This window comes from Globicephala melas, chromosome 3, assembly GCF_963455315.2.
Source record: "Globicephala melas chromosome 3, mGloMel1.2, whole genome shotgun sequence".
Lineage (NCBI taxonomy): Eukaryota > Metazoa > Chordata > Mammalia > Artiodactyla > Delphinidae > Globicephala > Globicephala melas.
This window is the reverse complement of record NC_083316.1, coordinates 165,727,644-165,753,429: the sequence shown is the minus strand read 5'-3', so window position 1 is coordinate 165,753,429 and position 25,786 is coordinate 165,727,644. Positions and strand designations below refer to the sequence as shown.

Sequence of the window (25,786 nt, the reverse complement as noted above, 5' to 3'; positions counted from 1 at the left end):
CAAAGTATAAAGAGGTGCCTGATATGTTACAGTGGGTCAAAATGTTTGGCTAGTTGCCTGTACTCTGAATAACTCCTCCTTCTCCGTGCGTTCAAATACCACCCTCATCAAATACACAACTCTTGTACCTTAGAGAGGGAGAAGAATGTTCCGTCTGCCTAGCCCTGCACCTAGCTTACATAAGTACATGAAAGTGTTCTCTTCCTGACCTTGAGACATGAGATATATTCAAATATATTCGAGCTCACACCGTGGCAGCACTAAAAGGAATACTAATGAAGGTTTTGCAAGGTTCTGGAATTTTCCTAATATAGGAGCTGGTTAGAGCTGGCATTCTTAGGACGGTGAGGATCTTGAGATGGTCAGAAACCCACCTCGTACCTGTTTGCTGCCAGCATGGGCTATTTCAGGGCTCTGGAATTCAGTAATGACTCCACACAGTTAAGCCACTTTGCTGCTTCCCTTATTCCATTCCCTTGTGTGTGTCGGGGATTAAAAATGGGAGCTTCCCATGCCCCGTGAGCCCTGCTGGGTGCATCTTGATTGTTGGGAATAGGCCCTTGTTTCCAAAACAAACCAACTAGATACAGTAGACCAGGGCTCAGCAGACTTTTTCTGTAAAGAGCCCGATAGTATATACTATAGTCTGCAGGTCACACAGCCTCGGTCACAGCTACCCAACTTGCTAAGGCAGCCCCAGACTACGTGGAAATAAGTGGGCATGGCTGGGAGTCAGTAAAACTTTATTTACAAAAACAGGTGGCTGGCCCGCAGGCCAGAGTCTGCCACCCACTACAGTAGACTCATGACTTTTCCTGTTCTCTTTCTAGGCCCGTGACTCTGATCTTGTAAATTTGGCGAGGGACACAGGTGCAGGGGGGACAGGAGTTCCTCGCAGGTGTGAGTTTACACTGAGAACTCCCCATGGAGGGTCTCGCTAAGCCTCACCTACCCCTCAGACCATTTTGGTTGTCCTGTGACAGAAATGCAGCGCCCTTGAATAATTTCCCAGGCCATTGCAAGCAAACAGGTTTTGTTTTTTTTTTTTCCTGGCATTGTAGGTGCAAGTTTTTCTTTCCTCCCTTCCGCCTTTAACAGAATGCTTTTTATCTGCTGAAAGAGAAACCCACTGGCCTCTGTCAAGTGTTTGATTTCCTCTGCCCTCCTTCCAGCCACCTCTGCTAACATTTGCTCTGTGTTTCCTGCATTGAAGGTTTTGAAAATAGTAATAATATATAATAAGGCCAGTTGGGGTTTTCTGGAAGATTTCAGATGTGTAGTAGCTACACCTGAATTAATCTTTTCAAAATCATCTGTTTTCATTGACAAGTTTTTCAGTCATGTCATTTTGATTTCTGGACAGTCAGCTGAATTAACATAATTGTTTAAAACACGCCAGTGATGAAAAGCCGGCTGCCCTTCTTGGCGGGGCCTGAGGGGGTGGAATGGTTTTGCTGGGCCCAGTACAAGCATCTGGCCTCGTACTCAGAGGGACGAGAAATACTTACCCACGAGGCATATGCTCCCTGTGGATGAGACTGAAGGTGCCTCCTTCCTGACACCAGAAAGTAGTGTGAAATGGAGCAAAGGGGAGTGGATAAGCTCTGGGACAAGCCTGGACAGCGCAGGGGTGTCTTCCTCATGTTCTTTCCCAGCTGTGTTCTTACCAAAGTGTCAAGGTCATACCTCTGTCCTCCCGACCAGATTTGCCCTTTTTCAACCTCATGTTGGAAGGCCATTTCCGTTGGTGGTCAATGTCATCCTTTAGGTGTGATTCTTACTGGTTTACTCTTTTTTTTTTTTTTAATCACTATAGAATTTCTTTTTAATTGAAGTATAGTTAATTTACAATATTGTGTTAGCTCCAGGTGTACAGCAAAGTGATTCAGAAATATGTGTGTGTGTGTGTGTGTGTGTGTGTGTGTGTATTCTTTTTCAGATTCTTTTCCATTATGGGTTATTACAAGATATCGTATAGTTCCCGGTGCTATACAGTAGATCCTTGTTGTTTACCTGTTTTACATATAGTAGTGTGTATATGTTAATCCCAAACTCCTAATTTATCTCTCCTTCCCCCCCACTCTCCCCTTTGGTAACCATAAGTTTGTTTTCTATGTCTGTGAGTCTGTTTCTGTTTTGTAAATTAGATCACTTGTATCATTTTTTTAGATTCCACGTATAAACAATATCATATGATATTTGTCTTTCTCTGTCTGGCTTCCTTCACTCAGTATGATAATCTCTAGGTCCATCCATGTTGCTGCAAATGGCATTATTTCATTCTTTTTTATGACTGAGTAATATTCTATTTCATGAGTGTGTGTGTGTGTGTGTGTGTGTGTGTGTGTGTGTGTGTATCTCACATCTTCTTTATCCATTCATCTGTTGATGGGCAGTTGGGTTGCCATGTCCTGGCTATTGTAAATAGTGCTGCTGTGAACATTGGGGTGCATGCATCTTTTCGAATTAGACTTTTCTCTGGATATATGCCCAGGAGTGGGATTGATGGATCATATGGTAACTACTAGTTTACTCCTGGTAAAAAGTTCCAGGGACACCCCCGCCTCCCTGCTCCCCACCATGCAGTGGTTAAACTTGTTCATCAGAATGCCTCACAACACTAAACGGAGCGATTTTTTCCGCTTATTTCCATGAACCATCCTTGCCAAATGCTAAGGGAGCTCTGAGGAGTGAGCACCACAGGGTGCCTTCCAGGCCACTTACAGAACACTGTGGGGGTCCCTGGGTGTCGGAACCAGTTCCTCGACGAAGCTCTCAGGGTCCCAACCATCACGCAGGACAGCTGTCAGTAGAGAAGGAGGAATGAAGCTCTTAAGTGCTGTTTGAGTGTCTCCTGCAGCTCTAGTTTTGCTTTTTTTTTTTTTTTAAGAAAACATTTTAACCATTTTTAAGTATAGATTTACATTGCTGTACACCCATCCCCTCCACCCATCTCCTGGACTTTCTCATCTTCCCAAATTCTGTCCCCATGAAACACTGGCTCCCCAGGCCCCTGTCCCCCACCATTCTACTTTCTGCCTCTAAGAATTTGACTACACTGAGTCCCTCGTATACATAAAATCATGCAGTATTTGTCCTTTTGTGACCGGCTTATTTCACGGAGCATGATGTCCTCACCCAGGTGTAGCAGGTGTGAGCATTTCCTTCCTTTTTAAGGCTGGATAACATTACATTTTACGGATATATCACATTTTGTTTATCCATTCATCTGTCAACGGACACTTGGGTTGCTTCCACCTTTTGAGTATTGTGAATCATGCTGCTATGAACATGGGTGTGCAAGTATCTGTTTGAGTCCCTGCTTTCAGTCCTTTCGGGTCCGTACCCAGAAGTGGAATTGTTGGATCATATGGTGATTCTATGTTTGACTTTTCTGAGGAACTGCCACACTTTTCCATGGCAGCCGCACCATCTTGCATTCCCACCGGCAACACATGAGGATTCTAGTTCCTCTACATCCTCACCAACCCTTGTTATTTTCCATTGTACCATCCTAGTGGGTGTGAGGTGGCATTTCATTGTGGTTTTGATTTGCATTTTCCCAGCAGTAAGGATGTTGAGCATCTTTGCACGTGCTTATCGGCCATGTCTGTATCTCCTTTAGAGAAATGTCTATTCCCGCCCATTTTTGAATCAGATTGTTTGTTTTTTTAATCGTTAAGTGGTAAGACTTCTCTACACTCATTGCATCTGACACCAGAGGGTTGTAAGAACTTAAAAGCAAGTTTTAGATACCCATGACCTCTGACATCTCCAGGCATTCCACCAGAAGACTGGTGTCTGGTAAGTATGGTCCCAGGCCTGGGAAGGAAGCAGAAGAATTGGCCCAGGTCAGTCGCCCAACTAGAGACCAGCCAACCCGCTGTCATCCCCCTGTCCCCCAGAAGAGTAGGTTATCAGAGCTGAAGTCATGAGCCTGAAAACCAGCATGAATCATTAGGAAGAAATGGTGTCACATCAGCCTCATTTCCTCTTCTGGCAGGTGACCGTCTAGTCAGTAGACCAGGAAAACGGGGTGGAACGTGGGGAGATGGGAAGCGTCAGATCGGGTCCTGGACATCATTCTTGGGGGCAGAAGTGAGAAGCACACAGAGATGTTAAGATAATTCTGAGCTCATCACCATTTAGCCAGGCTTATAACTAGTTGGATGAAAGTTCCCAAACGGCATTAATTAGTGAGTTAATTAGAGGGAGATGGCCCCCCGGGTTCCGTCCTCTGCTCTGTCCACCAGCCATTTACCATGTAATTTTTTTTTTTTAATTTATTTTGGCTGTGTCTGGTCTTCGTTGCGGCATGCAGGCTTTTAGTTCCCTGACCAGGGATCAACCCCACGTCCCCTGCATTGGAAGGCAGATTCTTTACCACTGGACCACCAGGGAAGTCCTTACCATGTCATTTAGAAAAGCAAAGATGTGGAAAGTTTGCTTATCAAAGCTGGAGGGGTGGCCTCCATCTCTGTGTCATAGAATCGGGGCCCCCAAATCTCAGCGACTGAAATAGTTAGCTGAAGCCAGCAAGGTGGGCTTCGGGGCAAGGAATGTTTCGATTCCCATGCCTGGATCTAACTCAGCATTTCCTGGCCTGGACGCCATGGACATTGGGGGCCAGCTGATTCTCCGTGGTTGGGATGCTGAACAGCATCCTTGGTGGTGACCCACTCGATGTCAGGAGCACCCCCCATAACCCCTGGTAGTAATGATCAAAAGTGTGTCCAGATGCTGCTAAATGTCTCCCAGGGATCTGAATCAACCTCTGGTCTCAGTAAGCAACTATGGAAATATAGGATGGGAAAGGAGGAATGACAGCCTGTGAGAAAACAACCTAGAGATTTCGGTTGGTTCTGAGTTTCCCAGTGGTTCTGAGATGAACTACTCCTCACCCCCCTTTCCTGTTCCAGTACTACTTGCAACAAAGCAGGGCCCCTCAGGGCTGTAATTTCCGTGTCTTGTCCCGTTCAGTCTCCAGGCAGCTCTGCAAAGCAGTCTCCCTAGCCCTGGAATCTCGTAAACTCCTTGGCTTCGGGTACCGTCCTCTGCCCAAATCTCCATCCCTCTTCTAGACCTGTCTCCTGAGCGCCCCACTCCTGTGTCTAGCTGCCACCTGCCATCACCCCGAGTCCTCCCAAGCAGCTTGGGTCAAACCCGCCACTGCTCCCCCCGACTCCGGCCCTAAGTCTGCCCTGCCTGTCCCCGACCCCCAGGTCAGTGGTCCTGGCACCCTCCACCCTCGGCCCCTTCCAGTCTGCTGCCCGCTTGCATCCGCTACTTTCAGAGGCAAATCTGAACTAATAACCTCATGCATAAACCTTTCTGTAGCTTCAGTTTCAAGGATAAAGTATAACCCCCAGGGGCCCCCTAAGGCCCACCACAGAACCGTTGCGCACAAGGCATACCCTCCCCGACTGCCCCTCCACCCCACTTTGTTTCTCCTCGTTTCTCCTCTTCTAAACCACAGACCAGGCATCTCCCTTACTTGCCTGCCTCTCTCTCTCCCTCCCTCGAACAAATATTTATTGGGCATCCACCCTGCACCAGGCCCTGTGCCTATAACCGACAACACAGAGATCCCCACCTGCGTGGAGTTTCCTAAGTAAAACATGAGAATGCAGTGCCCTCCTCATTATTTGTGGATTCTGTATTCACGAACTCGCCTACTGGCTAAAGTTTCTCTGTAATCCCCCCAAGTCAGTGCTCACAGAGCTTCCTCCGCCATTCAACAGCGCTCCGGGCTGAGGTTGAACTGCACACTCGGCCTTCCCGCCTTCCCCTTCCCGCCTTCTGCCGTCTCAGCTTGTTCTGTAAACAAGCATCCTTTTTGTGGTGTATTTAGTGCCACATTTTCTGCATTCTTGTGCCTTCTGTTGGCAATTGCGCTGTTTTGAAAATGGCCCCCAAGCCTAGGGCTGAAGCACTGTCTAGTGTCCTAAGCCCAGGGAGGCCGCTACGCTCCCTCTTGGGGAAAACACGTGTGTTCCACGAGCTCTGTGAGTTACAGAGCTGTTGGCCACGAGTTCAGTGTTAATGAGTCAGAGATATATATTCAGTAAGTCGCCTTTCAACAGAAACACACATCACACGAGGTTCTGTATTAATGGCTTGATGAAAATATGACCAGAGGCTCTTGGAATCTAACCCCAGATTTGCCCTAGAAGCAGCGGCTCGGTAACCACTAACTCAGTGTTCGCAACAACTTTATAGACGTAACCAGTGCACGAGTGGGTGCAGAAACCTCCCAGATTGGGCCTCCTTGACCTTCCCCTTCACTTCTGCCCTGCAGGTGTGTCTTCTCTCCAACCACGTTTGTCCCCTGCACCCCAGGGGCATCTGCAGCCTGGGATCCCCAGCCACTGTACAGGGAACTCCTCATCCCCAGCCTGTCTCGGGAGCACACCCTTGCCCTGAATTGGAGGCCCTGCCATGCCTGCTGCAGGACAGGCATCTGTCTCCGAGTCTTACTCTCCCGACCCTTGCTCCTCCAAGCCCCTTTTCACTCAGGACTCCTCATTTCAAGGAGCCACCCCAGCTTTTCCCCATGCTCTGGACCAGCCAGCTGGGGTGTACAGGTGTGGGACATGAATGAGTCACACGGGGGATCTGGGGCAGAGCCTGCCCTGGTGGTCCTTACCTTGTCAGTACGGGTTTTCTGAACTCCACACACTGCACGATGGGTGGCTGCCCGTGGGAGGACCGAGCCCAACCCAAGGCCTCACCTCCAGCCTGTGAGCACTCAGAGATGATCAACTCATCACGAAAGGCCAGCATTTATTTCTAAAAGCCATATGCCTTCAGTAGTTAGCTTAAAGTGGATAAATGTACTTTTATTTGCCTGTCTTTTGGTGTAGATCCAACAGCCTTTCCACCGATGGAAATTTGTCATGTTTCTTGAAACCAGACCTATGGTAGAGACTCTGCTCTCTAATTTCCACTTAATCAGAAATTTAAAGAAACCTCCGGCCATCCAACTGCTGAATCCTTTGAAATAATTTTAGATTTACGAAGGGTTAAAAAAAAAAGATCATGCAGGTATTCCCTGGCAGTCCAGTGGTTGGGACTTGATGCTTTCACTGCTGGGACCCAGGTTCGATCCCTGGTCAGGGAACTAGGATCCTGTAAGCCACATGGCACAGCCGAAAAGAAAAAAGATGGTGCAGAGAGTTCCCATATACCCTGCACCCAGCTTCCTAGCGTTAACTTTTTTTGTTTTAATTATAAATGTCATATGACCATTGCAGAAAATTTGGAAAATAGAAAAATGGGGGAAAACACCCAAAATCCCTTGCAGCTACAGTTAATTTTCATTTTGTTGTATCACCTCCCAGGATTTTCTTTCTTTACCCCTGTTTTCCTGCAGGGTTGTCCTTGTCGGTACAGTCATTTGAAAAAGCAGTTTGGTGATGCATATCTAAAATCATAAAGCATTTCTAACCTTTGCCTCCGCAATTCTGTCCCTTTGAGACGTGTGTGTGTGTGTGTGTGTGTGTGTGTGTGATTGGAATGCGTACATCTGACAACAGGGAAATGATTAAAGCAATACTTAAAAAGACCATAGCAGCATGCAAAACGTGGAACGTTGGTATATTCACCGTGATGACAGCTGTCATCGTATACACCCAGGCAAATAAAGATCGGGGCACAGTGACATTTGTAAATGATGGCAAGAATATTGGCCAATTTTCCTTTTCTTTTAATTTTTCCTTTAAAAAAATTTTTAAGTTCACTCCTGTACTAATAATTGAGGGATCAAATTCAGGTAACAGTGACATAGGTGACATTTTTTCATGAGCCCTTACCAGTGTTTCATAAGGGCCGTTTCTTATCAGCCAGGAATCTTTGCAGGTGAAGAGTTTGTACCACATTTGTTCTTCAGGACCATAACATGCAGCTGGCTGGATTTATGCCCAAGAATGTTCCGCTTTGTTCTTTTTTTTTTTGCCCCTCAGATGACTCACCACTAGCAGTTTACCTCAGTTAGTTCTTACCTTTATTAAAGAAGAATAATTTAAAAAAACACCATCTTGGCATTAGATATTAATCAGAGTTGTGCCTTATTTATCGATGGACTAATTAAGCCAGTGCCCACCCGCCCCCCCCCCCAAAAAAAACCTTTGAGGTTAAGGTTTATTAAGAACGCTCGCTAAGGGCTTCCCTGGTGGCGCAGTGGTTGGGAGTCCGCCTGCCAGTGTGGGGGACATGGGTTCGACCCCTGGTCCGGGAAGATCCCACATGCCACGGAGCAACTGAGCCCGTGCGCCACTACTGAGCCTGCGCGCTACAGCCCTCAGGCCATAGCTACTGAGGCCCGTGCGGCTGGAGCCCAAGCTCTGCAGCGGGAGAGGCCACCGCAGTGAGAGGCCCATGCACTGCAGTGAGGAGTGGCCCCTGCTCACCGCAGCTAGAGAAAGCCGCACGCAGCAGCGAAGACCCAATGCAGCCAAAAATAAATAATGAATAAATAAATAAATAAATTTATTTTTAAAAAAAGAACACTCACTAAGAATTCACTCCTAGGCAGTACACCAGCTACTTAATTGACATCTAGTGATTTGGGCACTAAAATTAGCTCTCTGCCTGACTGTCCCATGCCAACCTCATTTTTTCCCTTATGCAAAATCAGAGTAATATTTTTCTACACATCTTGTCACCGAAATTATGCTAGACTGCTTGAGGTATCATGGGGACGGATTGGCCCATTTCTGCCGGGATAAAGGTCTCACATGAATAGTTCCAGTTAGCGTATATTTTGTGCCGCGAAGTGTCCCTGACTCTTAGATGTTCCGGAAGAAAAAGCAGCTTCGAACGGTTTTCATGGAGGAGTGTGGTTTCTCCCCACGCATCTGAGTTTTTCCTTAGTGTGCCGTCAGAACTGTTTAATCAGAGGTCACCTCGCAGTGTGGAAAGGTTCGGAAGAGCCTTTTGCGTCTCTCAGGATTCTGGGGCTGGGGGAGCCCGAGGGAGACCAGGTGCTGATCTGGGCGGTTAGAGATGAGACCACTCATGGCCCCGCCCTCATCTTTCCCCTGACAAGCTAGAGGCCACCTGGCCCATCACCCCGCTTCCAGTTGGGTAGTGGGGTTCCGTCTGGCCTGCTTGCAGACACAGAACTTTAAAACCTGCCAGGAGGGAATTCCCTGGCGGTCCAGTGGTTAGGACTCTGAGCTTTCACTGCCGAAGGCCCGGGGTCGATCCCTGGTCGGGAACTAAGATCCCACAAGCCACACAGTGTGGCCTAAATAAATAAATAGATAAAAATAAAAATAAATAAACTCTGCTAGGAAAGCCCACCCTCTGGGGCCAAGGGCAGTTGTGTGTGCCCAGTTCCCAAGGGTGGGAGTGTCTCTGGGCACCATGCAGAGGAGGAGAGCTGTCCTCATGAAGTCAGCCAGGGTAGCAAGAGGGCCACGGAAACCCCAGGAGAACAGTGGGCTTGAGCAGGGGGAGGTCAACTTTCAGGGCACACAGGACGGGACAGGTCCTGTCGGGGTGATGCTGGCTCAGTAAACGACAGGTCTGGGGGTGAGAAAGTGCACCTGGGGTGGGGGGCGCGGTGGGCAGGGAGTTCATCAAGAGAGGAGCCGTGAGGGTTGACAGACCCTCATTTCGTTCCCCCACCTTCCAGCAGAGCCCAGTCTGTTCCGTGGAGATTTTTTTGTTTCTTAAGTGGAAAGGTGACAAGTTGTCTTTAAAGTGAAATAGCCAAGGACGGGCTCGCACCCGACCCCTGCAGGCCTCACCCTTGGGTGTCTGCCCTTGACCTTCCTGGCAGGGACCAGGTCTTCCTGTGTACCTGTGCCATGCGCATAGAGATGGCCGGTGATGTCACTCAGAGATGAGTGACACCCGACCCTCACCCTGACGAGGTCAAGGTTTGGTGGGGCCTGAGGCAATGAGATGAAAGCAGTGTGTGTGGGGGGGGTGGGGGGCAGGTAACGGAAGCGCACTGCAAGGCCTAGACCACGGGGGTGGGGAGCAGGGCAGGGCAACCCAGAGGGACTCTGACCTGGCCCCAAAGCTGGCCGAGCAAAGGGGCACCTGGGCCAGGGCCTCCAGGGCTCCCCAGTGCTGCATGACAGCACAGTTGGGGTACAGGGTGCAATTGGTGGCAAGAGGTGAGGCCTGGGAGGGACCTGAACCCTGGAGAGTCCGGCACAAGCAGGCCAGGGAGTTAGGACTTTATACCGAAGCCATCCATGGGGACGCTGATCAGGTGTGTGGGAAGCTGCACAGGCAGCAGGTGGGGAGGGACCGGGGTGGCAAGTCTGGATGGGCAGTCAGCCAAGGAGGTCACAGCCTTGGCTCAACGGCCAGGACTTGTCCCGCTGGCACAGAGGGAGGGCCCTGCACAGAGGGGAGGAGGCTCCCGGAGAGCACGGGGCGGGGGGGGGGGGGGAGCCCCAGGGACAATGCAGGGAGAGAATGAGTGTGGGCGGAGGGAAAGCCACCTCTCCTGGGAAGTGTGTCAAGTCCAAGTTCCCTGGTGGGGGGAGGCCATGTGCTCCCAGCTCACCACAGTGCTCAGCAGAGCTCTTTTTTTTTTTTTTAAATTATTTTTTGGAGTATAGTTGATTTACAACATTGTGTTAGTTTCTGCTCTACAGCAAAGTGAATCAGTTATACATATACCTATATCCACTCTTTTTTAGATTGTTTTCCCACATGGGTCATTACAGAGTACTGAGTAGAGTTCCCTGTGCTCTACAGTAGGTCCTTATTAGTTATCTATTTTATATATAGTAGTGTGTCTATGTCAATCCCAATCTCCCAATTTATCCCTTCCCCCTGCCGCCAGAAGAGCTCTTTTGAGTGGATCTAAAGTATCTGAGAATCCAGACCCTCGACCCTGCTTGCAGAGCGCGACCCACTAAGCTCCCCAGCAGCTGGGGATAGAGTGGTCGACCAGACAGTGGCCTGCTCTCAGGAAGCTTCCAGACAGTCTGGGCTATGGTGGGGGAAGATGGACTGTGGAAACAAGGGGTGGGGGACCCAGCTGCTAAGAATTTATCCCAGGAGAGTATCCATTGCTGATGAAGTATGTCACGCAGATGTCCATCACAGTTTAATTTACAACCACGGGAAACGCTGGAAATACCCCAAGAACACGACATTAGAGGAATGGTCGTGTTTAATAAGTGATTTTACAGCCATTGCAAAAGGTTTCCTTAAGAAAGCTGCTGTAAAAGCTTTACACAATATATTTGACAGGCTGGCAGAATGTTTATGACACATCTTAAGCAGAAAGGCAGGATGTAAAATTAAGTTTGGGCAGGAGCTCACCCATGTATTAGGTCAAACCGTGCGAAATGGTCATTTTTGTAGGTCAGAAATGGTTGATGGTTGGCCACCGTGTGACCTCACTGAAATGAACGGAAATAAGAATGGAAAGGAATGTGCTAAAACAGGAGCAGTGGTTCTGTCTGGTTTGTGAAATCCCAGGCGGTTGCTATTTAATTATTATGGAAAACTAGAAATCCCTCGTCTGCGTTAACGTCACCTGTTACATAGGGGACCCCCCCAAGGAGAGCCCACTTCCACGCCCGCCCATGAGCCAGCCGTTCACGGGGACCACCATCCTGGACTTCCTTTCCTCCAAGCATCACCCCCATCCTTCGGCCCCTTCCTCTCAAGTCACGGCTGGGACCCCTGGGTAGTTCTGTAAACTCTCCAGGGCATACCCCACTCAGCCCGAGTTGGCCCTCATGGGGGCCTCAGTCCGCCTACATCCGACCCTCCATGGTACTTATTAGAACACCGCTTTCTAGGTGCCGCTTCCAGCCAATGAACTCACTGAACTTGGCCCAGGCCCTAGATAAACTCCAGGGCAGGCTTGGCCGGCCAGCAGTTTGGCCCTCCTAGCTCTGGTTATCGCACTGATACTGCTGTGACCTAAGATGGCCCAGCCCTGTGTGCAGCACACTGTTGGTTTATTGAGCCTGCCTTCAGGCACCGAAAACCCCTTTGGTTTTCTCACCTGTGCTGCTGCTACAGGTGGGAACCTCCCATGCCCCCCATCTTGGCTGAATCTCTTGATATTTCCTCCATAGTAGCTTATCAAGATGGTTTTGTGTTTGGGAACTCCCCGGCAGTCCAGTGGTCAGGACTCAGCACTTCCACCGCAGGAGGCCCAGGTTCCATCAGCGGTCAGGGATCCCGCATGCCACGTGGGGCGGCCCCCCCCCAAAAAAAGCTTTGTGTTAATTCATCTCTCTGTCTTTATTTCCAAACAAAATCTGGGGCAGCTTCTCTGCTCCATGTCATCTGTGAATTTGATAAGCGAGCCTCCTATGGTCTCATCTCAGGCAAGACCAAGGACAGAGCCCTTTGGCATTCCACTAGAGACCCTCTTTCTACGTAACAAGCTTGAGTGTGGATGCCCAGTAAATTTTAAAGTCGCCCAACCTGCACTCCTCAGTTCTTAATACCCCCTGGAATTTACAAGGATGTCATGAGGGATTCAGCCAGCACCTAGCTGATACCCCAGGGGCCCGTATCCACTCTGTCTCCCCACTGTGCACAGAGCCACGAGGATTAGCGACCCATTTGCTGTAGTGGCTATAAACACCTTCACTCTGTCTACTCTCCTGTAGGGCTGCAAAGCACACCTCTCAGAGTTTAGTCTTGATTTGTTCCAGGAAACGGGAAACCCAGGATTCACGGCCTATTTCCCATCCCCACAGCCCATGAGCCATTTTTGCCAGAGATTAACATCGAGTTTGTACGATTAACTTCCTTCCTCCTTTCCAATCAGGATCGCTTTGCCCTTCTGTTGTTTTCTGTCACTCTGCGCTCCCCAGCTCCCCAAAGGCACTCCACACAGGCTCAGCCAACTGTCTCCGTGACGCAAACGTTGTCCGATCTGGCGACTTTAGTTGGCGCCATCTGTGTCCCTGGACAGCCGTGTGCCAGGTACTGAGGAGTTGAGGTCAGCTACACGTCCCTCGTCCTGCACTGAGCTTCGACGCCATCCTCAACGTGCTTTCTCTGATCCTTCTTGGTCCAAGTGCCATCTCACCAGCAGAGGAGACAGAAGGAAACCACGGTTAAGCAGTCTCGTTTTAGGGAGTTCCCTGGTGGCCTAGTGGCTAGGATTCCAGGCTTTCATTGCTGTGGCCCGGGTTCAATCCCTGAACTGAGATCCCACAAGCCACGCGGTGTGGCCCAAAAAAATGGGGGGGAGGGGGGAGTCATTTGTGTCGTATTTTAGATTCCACATGTAAGTGATATCACATGGTGTTTGTGTTTCTCTGTCTGACTTACTTCGCTTAGTATGATAATCTCTAGGTCCATCCATGTTGCTGCAAATGGCATTATTTCATTATTTTTAAATGACTGAGAAATAGTCCACTGTATATGTATACCACATCTTCTTTATCCATTCATCTGTCGATGGACATTTAGGTTGTTTCCATGTCTTGGCTATTGTGAATAGTGCTGCTGTCGACCTAGGGGCGCATGTATATTTTCAAATTATAGTTTTGTCTGTGTATATGCCCAGGACTGTAACTGTTGGATCACATGACAACTCTGTTTTTAGTTTTTTGAGGAACCTCCACACTGTTTTCCATAGTGGCTGCACCAATTTACATTCCCACCAACAGTGTAAGAAGGTTCCCTTTTCTGTACACCCTCTCCAGCATTTATTATTTGTAGACTTTTTAATGATGACTATTCTGAACTGTGTGAGGTGGTACCCCATTGTAGTTTTGATTTACATTTCGCTAATAATGAGCAACGTTGAGCATCTTTCCATGTGCCTGTTGACCATCTGTATGTCTTTGGAGAAATGTTTATTTTGGTCTTCTGCCCATTTTTTGATTGGGTTTTTTTGGGGTTTTTGTTATTGAATTGTGTGAGCTGTTTGTATATTTTGGAAATTAAGCCCTTATCAGTCACATCATTTGCAAATATTTTCTCGCACTTCGTAGGCTGTCTTTTCGTTTTCTTTATGGTTTCCTTTGCTGTGCAAAAGCTTTATCATCTTAACCATCGTAAGTGCACAGCCCGGTGGCATTAAGCACATTCACATTGTTGTGCAAGCATCCCCACCATCATCTCCAGAACTTTCTCACCTTCCCAAACGGAAACTCTGTCCCCATGAAACACTGACTCCTCATACCCCACCCTCAGCCCCTGACACTCACCATCTACTTCCTGTCTCTGTGGCTGTGACTCATTTAGGGACCTCACATGAGTGGAATCACACAGTATTTGTGCTTTTGTGTCTGACTTACTTCACTGAGGATAATGTCCTCAAGGTTCATCCATGTTGTAGCAGGTGTCAGAATCTCCTTCCTTTTTAGGGCTGAATAATATTCCAGTGTTACGAAAGGACCACATTTTGTTTATCCATTCATCCATTGAAGGACACTTGGGTTGCTTCCACCTCAGCATTATTGTGAATAATGCTGCTGTGAACATGGGTGTCCCTAAATATTTTCGATTATTTGTCACTTCCCTCCCTCTGTCCCAAGAGGGGCCTGGCCCATTCCTGCCCTTTTGAAACATAACTCGGAGCACCCGCACACACATACCTTTCCAAATGTTATTCTTTTGTTTTTAACAAGGCTCAGTTCCTCCCGAACTTAACTTTTTTTTTAAAAAAGGAAACTTTCATTTGAGAATAGTTTTCAGTTTATGAAAAACTTGCAAAGAGAGTACGGAGTTTCCTTATACCCCCACCCCCGCCACGTAGTTCCCCCTGATGTTCACATTACTGTTGACTAAACTCTGTACTTTATTCAGGTTTCACCAGGTTTTCTGTGCCAAGGTCCAGCCCAGGAGCCCACATTGCGCTTAGCGGATTTCACTTTTGAGCTACTTCCCTGATGTTGTCATCCTTTGCAGTTAAGCATCGTCCAATTCTAATAACCAGCCTTTGAAAATCTGAACTTGGTGGTCTTCCATGGCAGCCCCTCATCCTCCTCCTTCACATCCTGCCCGCTTTCCTTACTCCTCATGATTCTTCATCAAATCATGTTCCAAATTTTTTATTTTATTGAAGTGTAGTTGATTTACAACGTTGTGTTAATTTTTGCTGTACAGCAAAGTGACTCAGTTATATATATATATATATATATATATATATTTTTTTTTTTTTTTTTTTTTTGCGGTACGCAGGCCTCTCACTGTTGTGGCCTCTCCCATTGCGGAGCACAGGCTCCAGACGCGCAGGCTCAGCAGCCATGGCTCACGGGCCCAGCTGCTCCGCAGCATGTGGGATCTTCCCGGACCGGGGCACAAACCCGTGTCCCCTGCATCAGCAGGCGGACTCTCAACCACTGCGCCACCAGGGAAACCCTTCTTTTTATATTCTTTTCCATTATGGTTTATTAGGGTATTGAATATAGTTCCCTGTGCTGCACAGTAGGACCTTGTTGTTTATCCATCCTGTATATACTAGTTTGCATCTGCTAATCCCAAACTCCCAATCCATCCCTCCCCCACCCCCACCCCCCAGTCTGTTCTCTATGTCTGTGAGTCTGTTTTTGTTTTGTAGGTATGTTCATTTGTGTCGTATTTTAGATTCCACCTGTAAGTGATATCATATGGTATTTGTCTTTCTCTGTCTGACTTACTTCGCTTAGTATGATAATCTCTAGGTCCATCCATGTTGCTGCAAATGGCATTATGTCATTCTTTTTTTATGGCTGAGTAATATTCTATTGTGTATATGTACCACATCTTCTTTATCCATTCCTCTGTCAGTGGACATACTGGTTGCTTCCATGTCTTGGCTATTGTGAACAGTGCTGCTACGAACATTGGGGTGCATGTATCTTTTTGAATTATAGTTTTGTCTGGGTTCATTTTCCAAATTTTTAAGACCCCCCCTTCCCCCTTTAATCTCAGATATCAGGTCTTTGAAATAAACCCCTCTTTTCTTCTTCTTCTCAAAAGTAAACTCTTAACACAAAACCAAACAAAGGAGGAATTATCTATAATCACAATAGGCAGGCATCTACTCATTATAAAACAGTACTGCATTTTGGTACCAACATATTCATTGATGTCATTGGAGAAAAGGAAAATGCCATTCAGCTGATGAACCTCCAGGTTATCTGCCAACCAACCCATTTCAGAGAGAGGAAGCTCCTTGGCCATTCATTTTTGTTATTGTTTGTTTCTGTTTTAATTTTAAGGTACATATGCTTCCTAAGTTGCAGGCCCCGTTCAGTAACGTAACATTCACAAATGTCAGGTGTACCCAGCGAAATGTCATTTCAGACCTGAGCTTTCCAAAAATCTTTTACTCAGATTAATTTTCAGCAAGATACACACGCATAAAAGATCACGCAGTTCCCTTTTCTCTAGACACAGGCAGACAGTGAGTTGGGCACAGTTTCTTAGCTAAGCAGACAAGGTACAGTTGCACCCCCCCATATCCACAGGTTCCACATCCTTGATTCAGCCAACCAAGGATCAAAAATACTCCAAAAACTTCCAGAAAGCAAAACTTGAATTTGCTGCGCTCACAGCCAACTATTTACCTAGCATTTACATTGTATTAGGTGTGATAAGTAACCTTGAGATGATTTAAAGTGTACCTGAGGGTGTGCATAGGCTCTATGCAGATTCAGCTGACCCCTGAACAGTGCGGGGGTGGGGGGGTAGGGGCGCTGACCCTCTGTGCAGTCGAAAATCTGAGTATAACTTTATAGCTGGCCCTTTATATCTGTGGCTCCACATCCTCAGATTCAGCCAACCACGGATTGTATAGAACTATAGCGCATATGTAGTGGGGGAAAAAAATCCGCTATAAGTGGCCCTGCACAGTTCAAACCCGTGTTGTTCAAGGGTCAGCTGTATTGATACTTTGCCATTTCATGTGAGGGACTCGAACATCCTGGGATTTGGGATTTTGGCATCCTTAGAGGCCCTGGAACCAATCCCCTCCGGATACCGAGGGCTGACTGTATTTAGCATTCATGCTAATAACAAAGTAAATTTTTCTTTTTTTTTAAATTTTTTTTTTTTTTAATTTATTTTTGGCTGCGTTGGGTCTTCGTTGCTGCATGCGGGCTTTCTCTAGTTGCGGCGAGCAGGGGCTACTCTTCGTTGCAGGGCACAGGCTTCTCATTATGGTGGCTTCTCGTTGCGGTGCACAGGCTCTAGGTGTGCGGACTTCAGTAGTTGTGGCACGTGGGCGCAATAGTTGTGGCTCGCGGGCTCAGTAGTTGTGGCTCGCGGGCTCTAGAGCACAGGCTCAGTAGTTATGGTGCATGGGCTTAGTTGCTGCACGGCATGTGGGAACTTCCCAGACCAGGACTTGAATCCATGTCCCTTGCATTGGCAGGCAGATTCTTAACCACTGCGCCACCAGGGAAGTCCCCAAAGTGAATTTTTTCTATGCCTTGTGGTGATGTTGGGGATTTACTCAATAAGGGCAGATTTTCCCATGAGGTCAGGGACAGGCAGGGATGGCTGGCCTAGGGCCATCTGGCAGCTCTCTCAGCCAGGTATAATTTCTTACCATCCACACCTTTGTGCATTTCTCTTTTACGTGGTGGCCCCTGGCAGAGGCTTCTGCATGAAGTCCCCAGGTTTCCAGCCAGGACAAAGTCTTGCGTTTGGCCACTCTTAGTGGAGCAGCCCCACATCCTGTTGGGTGGCTCTTTTTTTGGCCACACTGCAAAGCTTGTGGGATCTTAGTTCCCCAACCAGGCATCAAACCCATGCCCCCTGCGGTGGAAGCACCGAGTCCTCACCGCTGGATCACCAGGGAAGTCCCTCTCATTACTTTTTATACTCTCACAGTCTCTTCTCCCAAATTATGGTGACTCGCCATGAGGTCCTCGGGCATGTCTCGTTTTCATTGTAACCCTCTCTGAATGTCTCCAAGCCTGCTTTCTTATAAAGCACTATTCCCAGACCCTCCTCCTTGACCATCAGAACTGCTCTCTGAGGTCTCAGTTGAGTGTCCATCACCTTCTGCAGGAATTCTTCTTAAGAGGCTGTGCCCTTTGGCCTTCCCTCTAAGAGATGAAGGGAGGGAAGAAAGAGGAAGTCTGCTTGTTCTTTCTGCTGAGGTGTCCAGTGAGTGATAAGAGAAGCTCTGGAATTAAATGAGTTCGCAGGAAACACGGCTTTATTCACTGTGTTCTGGTCTGAATTGTGTTCCCCCAAATTCCCATGTTGCATCCCTAACCCCCCAGTGTGATGGTAATAGGAGATGGGGCCTTTGCAAGGTGATTGGAGTAGATGAGGTCATGAGGGTGGGGCCCCCATGATGGGATTAGTGCCCTTATAAGAAAAAACCCTAGATAGCTTGTTCACACTCTCTCTACCATGTAAGGAGCCAGCAAGAAGGTGGCCATCTGAAGCCAGGGAGCAAGCCCTCAGCAAAGGCCGAATCTACTGGCACCTTAGTCTTGGACTTCCCAGCCTCCAGGACTGTAAGACATAAATTTCTATTGTTTAAGCCACCCGATCTGTTATTTTATTATGGCAGCCGGAGCTGTTTACGACTTTGGGCATGAGTGTTCTTTCTTTTTTTTTGTTGGTGGTGATACTTTTGTTTGTTTCACACTTTTTCTTTTGAAATCATTACAAATTCACAGGAAATTGCAAAGGTGGTACAGAGAGGTCACGTGTACCCCTTGTGCAGTTTCCCCCACTGGTTACTTCTTTGTAACTACAATATAATAGGATGTCAAAACGAGGAAATTGTCATCTGGACAATATGTGAGTCTGGTCCAATGCCATTTTATTACATGTGTAGATTCCCACAGCCACCACTTCCCTCAAGATCCAGGACTGTTCCATCACCACAGATCGCCCTTGAACTTCTGCATTATATTCTCACCCACTCTTCATGCGCCCGCCTCCCCCTCCACTGATAACTCCAGCAACCACAAATCTTTTCTCTATCTCTATAATTTTGTCATTTCAAGAATGCTACATAGGGAATTCCCTGGTGGTCCAGTGGTTAGGACTCCGCACTTCCCTTGCTGGGGGCCTGGATTTGATCCCTGGTCTGGGAACTAAGATCCCGCAAGCCACTCGGTGCAGCCAAAAAAAAAAAAAGAATGTTACATAAATGGAATCATATGGTGACCTTTTGAGATTGTCTTTTATCTCAGTATAACGCCCATGAGATCTACCCAGGTTGCTGTGTGTTATCAACAGTTCCTTTTCCTTGCCAAGGAGTATGCCGTGGCATGGGTGGACCGCAGTTTGTCTGACCATTTACTCAGTGAAGGACATCTGTGTTGTTTCCTGTTTTGGCCTCAAAGCAGCTGCGAACAGTCATGCAAAGGTTTTTGTCTGGACCTGAGTTTTGCATTTCTCTGAGATAAATACACAAGAATGCAGTTGTTTAGTTTTCTTTACAAACCACCCAACTGTTTTCCAGAGCGGCTGCACCCTTTTACATTCCCACCAGCAATGTATGAGTGATCCAGTTTCTCCACATCCTCACCAGCATTTAGCATCATCACCGTTTTTTATTTTAGCCATTCTGGTAGTGACGGCTCACGGTGGTTTTGCATTTCTCTGATGGCTAAATGATGTTGAACATCATTTCACGTGCTTTTTTACCGTATGTATATCTTATTCGGTGAAATGTAGTCTTCATCTCTTATGCTCATTTTCTGAATGGGTTATTTGTATTTTTACTGTTGGATTTTGAGAGCACGTCATACATTCTAAATGCTAGTCTTTCGTCAGATAGGCAGTTTGCAAAATATTTCCTCCCACTCTGTAGCCTATCTTTTCATCCTTTTAACAGATCTCCCACAAGCAAATGTTTTTCATTATGACGAAGTCAATTTAAAGATATATTTTTCTTTTGTGGATCAGGCTTCTGGTGTCATAGCAAAGAACTCTTTCACCCATCCAAGCCCCAGTTCCTGAAGATTTTCTCCTATGTTAGCTCTGAAAAGTCTTATAGTTCTACATTTTCTGTTTAAATCTGTGGTCCATTTTGAATTCTTGTTTGTGAAAAGCATGAAGTTTAGGTTGAGGTTCATTTTTATGCCCACGGACATGGCCATTGGTTCTTTCTGCGTTAACTTCCGGAATTATCCATAGAATAATACGAACTATTTTGTAGAATAGTGATTTGCAAGCATATCGCTTGATGGTATAACCCACATGTCCTGCATGATATTTACGCCAAAAATGTATATTTGCTACCATATTATCCTTTTGCTATACATGAGGGATTTTTCAACACAGATCTCTAGATCACTCATTATTAAACGTTAATTCTCAACGTATAAATCTTCATTCCAGAAGCAATTAACTGTGGGTGGTAGCAGTACAGGTTATTTCTACTTTTATACTGTTTTGTGATTTTTAAGTCTTCTGCACACACAGTCAGGAAGATCCCACAATTCTTTTTTAAGTGGTGTTTGCTGGGTTTGACGTAATTTGGGAGTGGGTGGGGGGCTTGTGTATTTTTTTTAATTTCAGGTTCACAAAGAGTATTCTTTCTGGCTCACACTTCTAAGCCCCAATATGCCTTTTTTTTTTTCTTTTTTTCTTTTTTTTTTCTCTCTCTTTGTCCTCTGAGGCATGGGGTTAAGGTTTGGGGTTTGGGGTGTTTTTTTTCCCCCTCCTGTATTTTTCTTTTTTTTCTTTTTTATGCTGTCTTGCTTTTGTAACATCCAACTGAAGCAGGGCAGAGAAATCAATGAGTTGTCTTGGCATTGATTTAGTCTATTCCCAGGTGGCTGCCAAGCTGGGAACTGTGAACTGAAAACTTCATTTGGTATCAGATTTTCTTAATTGTCTCTCGAACACTCGCCCGCAGCCCGTGCTTGCTAGAACTCTCCAGAGACAGGTGGCACTCGCAGCCTGAGAGAAAAGTCTTCGAAGACACAAAGAATGGGGGCAGGGAGGGGGGCCTAGGACCTCACCAAATATGAGAAAAGGGGCAGCTGTTTCGAAGCCAAGCCTTTGAAACTGCCGGGCGGCTGGTGGTTTTTTCGTTTGTTTTTTTGTTTTTAATATTTATTTATTTGTTTGTTTGTTTATTCTGGCTGCTCCGGGTCTTAGTTGCGGCATGCGGACTTCTTAGTTGTGGCATGCGGGATCTTTAGTTGCGGCACGCAGGATCTAGTTCCCCAACCAGGGATCGAACCCAGGACGCCTGCATTGGGAGCACTGGACTGCCAGGGAAGTCCCCTGCGTGGCCTTTTGCAGAAAACCGCAGGAACCTCTGTGCCCGGGCCCAGCTGCCTCCCAAAGATGTTTCCAGTTACTTTCCCATCGAGCAGCAGGAGGAATCTGCCATTTAGAATATAGAATTCTTTTTTTAAAAATTGAAGTACAGTTGATTGACAGTGTTGTGTTAGTCTCAGGTGTACAGCAAAGTGATTCAGTTATACGTATATATATCTATATGTTCTTTTTCAGATTTTTTTTCATTACTGGTTATTATAAGATATTGAGTATAGTTCCCTGTGCTATACAGTAGGTCCTTGTTGGTTAGAATATAAAATTCTTGCTTGGAAGTTGGTGTTTCTAGAAGCCAGTATGCTTCTAGATTATAAAGGACAGTTTAAGCCCAATTAAGATGGTCACTTGATACGTCATAATGAGTTTCCTTGAAAAATGACTTTCAACAGGTTCTTAACTATCAAGTCTTGTCCATGGACTTCCCTCGTGGGTCCTTACGTTCCCCCAAGGGCTGATGGGGTTGTGCTTGTGTATCAGAGGATTTATAGACTGCAGGTCACTCGGGAGCCTAAGTACGCTAGAAATTAGCCCCTATTAACCTGAACTTTGTGGCGTGGGGTCTGTTGTCCAAGTAAAATCCCAAAGTGGGATCATCGTAGCTGTCACACCAGCTTAGTCATCTGATTTGCTCACAGAGACCACTCTTCAAGAAACCGAGGCAAAACAGGTTTAAAAAAAAAAAAATCATGAGAACAGGCTGCTGTCTGTTTGTGGCTGAGAACGGGTGTGTTTTTTCCTCTGGGCCAAGAACTTTTTCCATTTTCACCGTTCACTTCTCATTGTCATTCCTGGCTCTCCTCTGGGTCCCCTCTGTGGTGGACCGGTTGCCGCAGCGGGCCAGGAGCATGCCGATCGATGGTACCTCTCAGCGGTGGGCAGGCGGTGCTAATTAAGCTCCGAATCGGGTTCGATGGCTGTGCACACAGCACAGCCCAGATCCCAGCGACCCACCACCCACTGTCTGCCCCACCATGGCTGTCTGGTTTAGGAAAACACGAGGGCAGGATAAATACAGATTCCTGTCTGCCTCAGAGCCAGGGGCAGCATGACTAAGTCATACTGGGTGTGAAACCTACAAATCACTGGGCTTGTTCTCCTGCAGAAAGGTAGCCCTTCTTCACAGGAGTTTATCCGCTGAACAGCTTTAACTGAGATGTAATTCACATATCATACAGTGCACCCATTTCAGTGTCCAGTGCAGTGGCTTTTAGTGTATTCAGAGTCACGGCAATCCATTTATTTTATTTTGTTTTATTTTATTTTATTTATTTTTGGCCATGCTGCACAGCTTGGGGGATCTTAGTTCCCCAACCAGGGGTCGCACCCAGGCCCTCAGCAGTGAGAGCGCCGAATTCTAACCACTGGACTGCCAGGGAATTCCCCCCCTTTTTTTTTTCTGCAATCAATCTTAGAACCCCCAAGAGAAGCCCCATACCCATTAGCTGTCACCCTCCAATCTCCCCAAGTCCTAGGCACCTACCTATTGATCTACTTTCCATCATTGTGGATTTACCTGTTCTGCCTGTTTCCTATAGATGGACTCCTACACTGCATGGGCTTGTGTGCCTGACCACTTTCACTCAGCAGGATATTTCCCGGGTCCATCCACATGGGAGCATGTTTCAGCATCTCATTTCTTCTTTAGATGAGCACTATTCCATTGTATGGATGCAGGATTCTGTCTCTGCAAATTCACCTACTGGCTAAAATGTATTTGTAACCCTCCAATCAGTACTTGTGGGGTGTTTTCACAGTCACGTGCAGACACTTGCGGTGAAAAATGTGAATCACTAAGGCGCACGTTCCCAGCTGAGTTTGAACAGGCCGTGCCCAGCATTCTTGCTTCAGCTCATACTGCAAACACGTGTCCTTTTTGCAGTGTATTTGGTGCCACATGTTTTGCCCTTTTTTTTGGTGGGGGGGGAGCTTTTTGTTGGTGATTTGGCAAAGGGGCCCCCAAGCATAGCGCTGAAGTGCTGTCTAGTGGTCTTAAGCACAAGAAGGCTACAGTGGACCTTACAGAGAAAATCTGTGTTAGGCCAGCTTCGTTCAGACACACGTTCAATGTTAATGAATCAGCAGTATATGTTAACTAACGCATTTTTCAATAGAAACACACATAAAACAAGGTTACGGGATGAATGGTTGGCAAAAGTGCAGCCAGAAGCTCCCATAGGAGCCGTGGTTCCGTATTAGCTAATTCAGTCCCTACCACGAATAACAAGAATTGACTGTAACGTTTTATTCCGGAGTAGTTCAAGACTTACAAGAAGTTGTAAAAATAGACTTCCTGTGTACCCTCCACCAGGCATCCCCCACTCCTGACATCTCATGTAACCATAGTCCAGTGGCAAAACCAAGACATTGATACAATGTTATCAGCTCAGGGACAGACCCTATTCGGGTTTTGCTCGTTGTTACCTGCACTCTTGTGAGGGAAAGGGGAGTGTATATATCTATGAAATGTTTTCCAGGTGTACATGTGAGGAACCAGTACCACAGTCAAGAGGCAGGACTATTCCATCACCCTAAATAAACAATGATTTCTTTTTTAAAAAACGGTGGTAGGGCTTCCCTGGTGGTGCAGTGGTTGAGAATCTGCCTGCTAATGCAGGGGACACGGGTTCGAGCCCTGGTCTGGGAGGATCCCACATGCCGCGGGGCAACTAGGCCCATGAGCCACAACTACTGAGCCTGCGCGTCTGGAGCCTGTGCTCCGCAACAAGAGAGGCCGCGATAGTGAGAGGCCCGTGCACCACAATGAAGAGCGGCCCCCGCTTGCCACAACTAGAGAAAGCCTTCGCACAGGAATGAAGACCCAACACAGCCAAAAATAAATAACTAAACAAATGTGGGGTTTTGATTCAGAAAAAAAAAAAAAAAAACGGTAAAATATACATAAACATAAAACTGACCAGTTTAACCAGAGTACAATCCAGTGGCATTAAGTACATTCACAGTGTTGGGCAACCACTACCATCATCCAGCTTCAAAACTCTCTTCATTTTCCCCAATTGATACTCTGTCCATGTTAAGCAAAACTCCCCATTCCCCTTCCTCAGCCCCTGGGAACCCCCCATTCTAATTTTTCTCTCTATGAACCTGACTCCTTTTGGGACCTCCTAGAAGTGGAATCCGAGGGTATTTGTCGTTTTTGTGTCTGACTTATTTCACTGAGCACTATGTCCTCACGTTTCGTCCATGTTGTAGCAAGTGTCAGAATTTCGTTCCTTTTTGTGGCTAAATAAAATCCCGTGAAACAGTGCTTTCTTGGCACCTGTTTCGTGGGAGGCACTGTCCTCCATTCTACTGGGGAGGCAGACAGTGATCAGAATAAGTAAATTATATCATACGTTTAGTTCATCATTCTTTTAGCTGGAATTCTACCCCTTGTACCCTTTTGAGTCCAGTTGTACCTGGGGCCCCTAATCATGGCCCCCAAGACATGAAAACCTCAAAGTGTCTTAATCATCCAAGGAAGATCTAATTCCATTTATCGTAGATTCAGCATTACCGATCATTTTCTAAAAAGTCTCTGGAACCAGTGGTTCTGAGAGGGTGTTTAGGGTGACTTTTCCTCCCGTGGGCTGTTGGATTAAAGCAGAATCCATCCGACTTCAGGCAGGACCTCGGATCACAGGAACAATCTGTCAGCCGCACCAGGATGCCGGGCAAAGTCTTCATTTTAGCATTTGTCCCGTATTTGTACATCCAGATCATAATTGCCTGGGTGGAGTTCACTGGGCGTAGAAATGCCAGGAAGTGCCTGCCCTGGACCGTGGAGGCCTCGATTTATGATTTTCACCATTGCAAACGAGTTGGTATGTGAGCGAACAACCTTGTCACCTTTGTCTACTATGATAATAGCCGTTGTTAGCTATTTATGATCATGACGTCAGGATGTTTGAGGTCACTGACCAAATGGCATCACGTAGTCTCCGTGCTGCTCAGAACCAGAGTCCCAACTACTTTCCTTGTGTGACATAGAGAAACTGGTGGGTGGGTGCATTGGGGACCCAGGAGCTGGGTCAGGAAGGCCACTGGACAGATTTCTTTTTTTTTTTTTTTGGCCATGCTGCTCAGCATGCGGGATCTTAGTTCCCTGACCAGGGATGGAACCCATGTCCTCTACATTGGGAGCGTGGAGTCTTAACCACTGGACCACCAGGGAAGTCCCCAGATTTCTTTTTAAGGCTGCTGTTTGTCTTAGAGCAAAGCTTTCAAATGTGGCTTTCACCCTGAGAATAAATAGATTAGCCAAGCGGCCCGTCACAACTAGGCTTGACTTAAATGGTCGACTTGTCAAATAGGAGGAGGAAAAAAAAAACAGCTTCATTAATGACAGCCTGGCTTTCAAAGAGCTGCATCTTTCCATCGATGGGGAAGGATCAGTGGGTACAATACATCTGAACATTCCAACTCTTTTTTTTTCTTTTCAATACATATTTTTTAATTAAAAAAGGTAAAAATTACATTCACATTCTTTAAACACTTATTCTAATATCACATTATTTTTTTAAAATAATTTGACTCTTTGTCTCTTACTTGTGTTCAACATCCTTTCTATTCAATATCCAGTCTGATGCTAGAT

The 25,786-nt window shown here is 46.7% G+C and overlaps 1 protein-coding gene across 1 annotated transcript in view; it reads left to right on the top strand.

Annotated features, from left to right (window-relative positions):
* Nucleotides 1-25,786, top strand: part of ARHGEF18 (Rho/Rac guanine nucleotide exchange factor 18) — a 60,065-nt gene that overhangs the window by 6,793 nt on the left and 27,486 nt on the right. The gene's annotated exons all lie outside the window — the stretch shown is intronic.